The sequence below is a fragment of the Ursus arctos genome, unplaced genomic scaffold, assembly GCF_023065955.2.
Source record: "Ursus arctos isolate Adak ecotype North America unplaced genomic scaffold, UrsArc2.0 scaffold_2, whole genome shotgun sequence".
Lineage (NCBI taxonomy): Eukaryota > Metazoa > Chordata > Mammalia > Carnivora > Ursidae > Ursus > Ursus arctos.
The window spans coordinates 63,006,258-63,012,395 of NW_026622874.1; positions in this window are offsets into that span (position 1 = coordinate 63,006,258).

Here is a 6,138-nt window from a genome sequence, read left to right on the forward strand (position 1 = left end):
TTTCTTGATGCCGAAGAAAAGACATCAATCAGGTTTCCAGTTCCCAACTTAAATGTAATGAACAATGAAAGAAAAACTAATAATTTAATTATGTCTACATTTCAATATGTTGTTTTCAAATTTGGATTTAGAATGTAATATATTTACATTTGCATCCATGTTTATATTACGTGGCACACATATCCAATAGTTCAGTAAAAACAATTACAATTTTGTTGCATTCTGGCAGTTGATTTTTTTCACACCTCATTTTCTTCACTCCACACTGCCTGCCAGCACCCTAAGGTTTTGAATTCACACCCCTTAAAATAGGCTGAGTCAGAGTAAAACAGATGCCTGGGGCGCCAATCTATGAGAAGCAATTAAACCAGAGTAAATCGGTAAAATATAAATTTGCCCCACTTCCATCAAATGGAGAGCACTCTCCAGTGCAGTTTTTAAAATTATGCCTCTCTAAAACCTTCTCTCTGTTGAGGTTTCTGTGATGTCCATTCCAGCTAAAAATTGGTAGTCACAGATGAAATTTGGAAGCCAAATGCATAGTTTAGTGTTGTTTGCCAGTGGGTGGGTGATTTTACTTTAGTGCTGTTGGGGAGCAAGAATTCCTGTCCCCTTCATGGTCCTTCTAGCCGGACTAAGAGTCCAACTGATGTGAGACAGATTAACAAGAGAAAATTAAGTTTAAGTTTGTATGTACAGGGAATCCACAAAGACCGTCAGGCAAAATGAGGTACCTGTGTCATCCCAAACTAAGGAGAAGGGGGCAGGGGTCTGGGACTTCAGAGGAAAGGAGTGTAGTTCACAGGGCACTGCGGAGAAGAGCAGATGCTTGGTAATTAGATGTTTGCCCTGCCGTGTAGATACGTCACTCAGATAAAATTCATCTCTGCTCTTAACCCTTATTCTGGGAAAGACCCCCGATTCAGATTCTTCTGTGTGGTTGAGGGAGGGGCAAATGTTTCTCTTGAGCCCACAGGGTCTCGATTGTCTGCAGCTCAAACTAATCTTCACACTAGATTGGTCCATCTTGGGGTAGCCTGTCCTCAACCCCTACAAGTATCTAAATTTTGTCTTATTTTTTATTTTATTTATTTATGTGTTCATTCATTCATTTAATTTGAGTATAGTTGACACACAATGTTATACTAGTTGCAGGTGTACCACAGAGGTATCTAAGTTTAAAATTTTTTTAATATGCAGACTTCCAGTGAATTGCCAGTTTTGGAAAAATCACAAAATTGAACTAAAAATTACAGTTTAAAACAATTTTTATTTTGCTGATTTTTTTTCAAAATGTTTTAGCCAGTGGAGGTGAAATAATAATAATAATAATAATAATAATAATAATAAAGTTAGTTTCTACTGTTGGAGAGGAAAAAATCTTATCTACCCTTCAAGACTATTCTGACTGGTCTAAGAATTACACTGACATGATACAGATTAGCAGGAGAAAATACAATTTAACTACATCCGTATCGGGAATCCACACAAGCATGAGATTCCAAAGATGCTGGGCAAAATGAGGTATTTGTGTCATTCTGAACTAAAGAGAACTAAGGGTCTAGGACTTAGAGGGAAGGAAAACAATGCATAGGAAGACGGAAAAGTAAATGTTTGGTAGACAAACGTCTGCTGAGCCAGACAGCAACAATGGGACACAGAGGAATTCTCACAACAGACTTGGCTGATTTCCTCCCCCTCTTCCACCCCTCGTTCATATTATACCATAGTTATCTATGCTGAGAGCTCCCTTCCTGGAGCAGGTCCTCTGCCCAAATTCTTTTAGGCAGTCAAGGGGGAAGGTAAAAATTTCTTTGTGAATCTTTGGGCTTTGACTGTTTTCAGCTCGAAATAATCTGCATACCAGATTAGTACATCTTGAGGCCACTCATTCTAATCCCCCTGCTGAAATCAGTGGGGTGAAGCAGTATGTCCTATCCCCTTCCAAATAAGTGTTAGTTGCCCCCCTCCACATCTGGCCCAGGACTATGGTACAAATGGAGGCCTCCACACTATACATCTGGAGGTTTAAAAGTTAGAGCTCAATCTAGTACACTAATAACATAGATTTTATCCTCTTGCCTTGACAAATATAGCTTTATTATGACCTGGTAGTCTAGGTTCAAATAGAATATTCTTGGATCCTTGGGATTCCCTCCAGAACATGACCATGTAAGGAAAGTAAGCTTCTGGTCACTGGCCCCAAGCCTGCAGTGTCCTCCTTTTCTCCCCACGCCCAGCTCCACCCCGCAGGACAGTACGTGCAGACAGGCCAGTCTGCGCACAGTGTTGTCTTGGCCATCCCTCAGAAAAAGATAAGCAAATGTGACAAAATGTTAACAATTGATCAATCTAGGTAAAGAACATGACAGTATTCGTTCTGTTATTCTTGTTATTTTTCTAAAAGTTTTAAATTTAAATAAATATAGGGGAAAATTAGTGTTTTGTTTAAAAAAGATAATAAATCTCAAAGTCACAAGTGGATTGACTTTGACCTGGATAGCTCGCAAGTGATGGAGCAAATCCACAGCCAGGCCTCAGGCTGCAAATCCCATGTCTGTTCCACACCCATCACCACACCAATGTGGGTCATGAGTCTGGAATAGAGGGCACTAAAGAGCTGTGATTCTATTCTCAAATGGCCCATTTTTTTTCTTCATTTACTTGAGAGAGAGAGAGAGAGCGTGGGGGAGGTGCAGAGGGAGAGGGAGGGAGTCTCAAGCCGACTCAGAGCTATGCACAGAGCCTGATGTGGGACTCGATCTCACAACCCTGAGATCACAACCTGAGCCGAAACCAAGAGAGGGACACTTAACCAACTCCGCCACCCAGAGGCCCCTCCATTGGTCCAGTTTTTGAACAAAAAGATCTAGTATGTTCATAAACATGGAGGAGTCTAGACTTAGAACAAGTAACCATCTTGGAAAATTTTCTAATACCAAAGAGGAGTGTCTTTTGCCATTAGGCTAGAAGTATCCCTACCTGGACAGAGGAAAAGTGAAGGAAGTCTTGGAGATAGCACTGGCCTCCGAAGACGTGTAACAGCAGATGCGCTGCCTTTTCTCTGAGGGTCAAAGTTGATGATTCTAAGGACTTACTCCTCCATCGCTCGCCAGTCAGCCTCAGGACAATGGTTACACAAACCACGGGTGCTGGTTTGGGAGCAGATGCTGTTATTAACAAGATTTATAACAAATTTATCTGTTCAGTATTTTTCCACTCATAAAGTACTCTCAAGATGACAGATTTCCTGTCCCTTACTTAAAAATGCATAATTTCCCCCCAGTAATGAGGAACATACCCAGCATCCTGATCTTAGTTTCTAAATGCCATTTTCCACAGAAAAAGACAGGGATCCTTGGAGGAATGACTGATTCTAGAGCTGGGGCAGGAAAACACAAGACAAGCCCAGAGCATCTTGTAGTGCCAGAAAGTTCCGGAAGTGCTCAGAAAAAAGCAAAGGAATGAGGGTACGTCAAAGAGACACAGGCACTAATCTGAAAGAGTCCCCAGTGGCCAAAGCTGGAAACTTTTGAGCAATGAAATAAATAAGGTAGCGTTGGATCATTACCCAATGTACAAAATAAGTGTACACGAGTCTGTGGTGATAGAAACCAGTGATTGATTGAATGAATGAATGAACACACACACAAACAAATAAATGAAGGAGAAGAGACAAGTCTTCCTCACAGAGCTGGAACTTAACCCCTTCCTTGTCCCACCCCCCGAGGGAGGGGACCTAGTGGCTTATTTCCAAACAACCGAGTGTGGAAAGGGACAAACAGCATCTTCGTGTTGAAAAGACCTGGTCAGCACCACTGGAGCCTTGTGAGCACCACCGGAGCCACGTGAGCACCACCGGAGCCTCGTGAGCACCACCGGAGCCACGTGAGCACCACCGGAGCCTCGTGAGCACCACGAGCAGCACCTGCAATAAGCTATGCCGAGATCACGGATTCCCTGATAGGACGTGACAAGAAGTACCCTCAACTCCTATGGCATTCTTTCTGAAAGCCCATCCCCCCAGTCTCATGTTTGCATGAGAAAAACATCAGACAAACCCAGAGCGAAGACATTCCCAAGTATTTGACCCATGTTCCTCAATACCATCAAGGTCACAAAAAACCCAGAAAGACCGAGAGACGGTCACAGACCGGAGGAGAGTAAGGAGAGGTAAACAATTGCAATGCAATATTTTGGATGGGACGCCAGAAGAGGAAAGGGATATTAATGGAAAGACTGGTGAAATCTGAATAAAGAGTGGAACTAATCCTAAGGCACCAATCCTGGTTTCTTGGTATTTTTTTTTCCTTTGCATTTCTTTTTTTTTTTAATGTTTTTTATTATATTATGTGAGTCACCATACAGTACATCCCTGGTTTCTGATGTAAAGTTCGATGATTCATTAGTTGTGTATAACACCCAGTGCACCATGCAATACGTGCCCTCCTTACTACCCAGCACCGGTCTATCCCTGGTTTCTTAGTATTGACAAATGAACCGTGGTAGTGTGAGATGACAACTTTCAGGGAACGGGGCGGGCGGGGGATTTATGGGCACTTTCTCTCCTGCTTTTGCAACTTTTCTGTGAGTCTACACTCATTTCACAATTTAAAGTTTATTCTTAAGAGGTATAGAGTTTCAAATGCTTTTTTTCTTTTTCTTTTCTTTTCTTTTTTTTTTTTTTTGGTATATGAAAAAGGTCAGGACTACAAGTATTACTGTCCTCCCTTCACGTGAACTCTAAATGCTGTTCCTGATTAAGCAAGCCACAGCCTGGTAAACTGTGGTGTACGCAACCCATGGCTGATATTTCAAAATGAAACCACAGTTTTGGTACCAGTAACTGAGGTGCTCATCTCAGTGACTCAAACACAACAGCAAAAAATAGCACTTGACTTATTTAAACTATTTAAGTTTTTGGAAGTTGGTTGTAAACATGACTTGTGGGCTTGGACATCTTATGTCATGAACGTAAGATTTTATCTGCTAATTGAAATTCACCCATTCAACAAAATTGATGCCAGAAACAAGAGAACAGAGAACAGGACTTTAACTTCCCCTCAAGCCTTCGTCCATCAATAATATTCAAGTTCTCCACTTCTGTAAACCACTTCTGTTGGTTGAAAACTGCATCAGTCATAAAGTGCTTCCCAGTTCATGGCCCTAGACGAGTCATGGTGACACTGAGTGTTTGTGGCGTGCTGGGCTCTGGGCCACGAGCTCTACGACATCATCGCACTCATACTTACATCGGTTCCAACGTCCCCCCTTAAGTTGATATTGTTTTTACCTCCTTTGTACCAGTGCTGAGAGTGGGGCCTGAGGACGCTAATGAGGCATTTGACCAAGGTCACATCACTAGTTAGAGGCAGAGCCAGGATTTGCATCCGGACGCACCTCATCTCAGCCCTCCTGAGACAAATGCAGGTAGCAGACACGGCACAGCTGTCAGAGGGCTAGGTGACGAAGGACCGAATGCCACCTTGACATCCTTTATGTCCCCAGAGTGCCTGATGTCTATGGCTGCTGTGGCTCTTACCACACTTTAGAAGTCTTTGAAAGAAATGTATTTTATTCATCTTATTTTACTTCTAAGGTCCTGGACATTGTCTGGACTATAACTGATGGTCAACACAAGCCCTCGTTAGAGAAAGAAGCTGCGGTAGGTGCACAGACACATGTCGTCCAGAGCAATACAGACCGCTCACAAGTCATCCTCTGTCTGATGTCTTCTGCTCACGGGAAGATCAGTCATTTACTCATGGGTATCTGGAGAGTGAGGATGACGGTGACGGTGACCACCTTCACCCGTGGCCACGCTCATCGCTCAGTCCCACAATGATACCTTCTCAACTTGAGTGTCACTTCCACTGAAAAGCCTCTCCTGGGTCTCCAGACCTGGGTTAGATCTCCCTCCTGTTGAACTATCAGAGCACTTTCCACTCTGTGTTTAACCCCGGGCTGGCTCTTCTGCCTGCCCCACGAGAATGAAAGCTTACTGAGTCTTGCTTACCTGGCCCCTTGCATGACATACAGTTATAGAATCCGTATGTATTTGTCATGACATTCTTGTAACAAATTTTGGATTCTAGAACACGAAGTTAAAAAGGTTACAGTCCATCCTCCAGGAAGAGC